This window comes from Propithecus coquereli, unplaced genomic scaffold (genome assembly GCF_000956105.1).
Source record: "Propithecus coquereli isolate 6110/MARCELLA unplaced genomic scaffold, Pcoq_1.0 Scaffold80, whole genome shotgun sequence".
In the NCBI taxonomy this organism is placed as follows: domain Eukaryota; kingdom Metazoa; phylum Chordata; class Mammalia; order Primates; family Indriidae; genus Propithecus; species Propithecus coquereli.
In genome coordinates, this window is record NW_012154174.1 from 6,883,923 (window position 1) to 6,884,605 (window position 683).

Here is a 683-nt window from a genome sequence, read left to right on the forward strand (position 1 = left end):
GGAAGGGGGAAGAGGAAAAGGACTGCTACAGAAAAAAATCTTATGAGACATCAAAATTAGATATCATCCCAATTGATGCAGAAAAAGCATTTGACAAAATTCAACACCTTTTCATGAATAAAAACAAAACAGAAAACCATTCAACAAACAAGGCATAGAAGGAAATTACCTCAACATAATAAAGCATACATGAAAAGCCCACAGCTAACGTAACACTCAATGGTAAAAAGCTGAAAGCTTTCCCTCTAAGATCAGGAACAAGGCAAGGATGCCCAATATTGCCACTTCTGTTCAACACAGGGCTGGAAGTCCTAGCCACAGCAATCAAAGAAAGGAGAGAGAAAGAAAGAAAGAGAGGAGAGGAAGGAAGGAAGGAAAGGAAGGAAGGAAATGAAAAGCATCCAAATTGGAAAGGAAGAAGTAAAATTACCTGTTTGTGGGTAATATAATCTTGTATGTAGAAAACCCTCAAGACTGTACAACAAAATCCATCGGAGCTAACAAATAAATTCAGCAAAGTTGCAGGATACAAAGTCAACACAAAACAATCAATTGTGTTTTTATATATTAATAATGAATAATCCAAAAAGGAAATAACTGCATTTATAATAGCCTCAAAAGGAATAAAATAGTTACGAATAAACTTAACCAATGAGGCACAAGACTTGTACACTGAAAACCAC

At 35.4% G+C, this 683-nt stretch overlaps 1 protein-coding gene across 1 annotated transcript in view; it reads right to left on the reverse strand.

Annotated features, from left to right (window-relative positions):
* ADK (adenosine kinase) overlaps positions 1-683 on the reverse strand; it is a 336,692-nt gene that overhangs the window by 244,009 nt on the left and 92,000 nt on the right. The gene's annotated exons all lie outside the window — the stretch shown is intronic.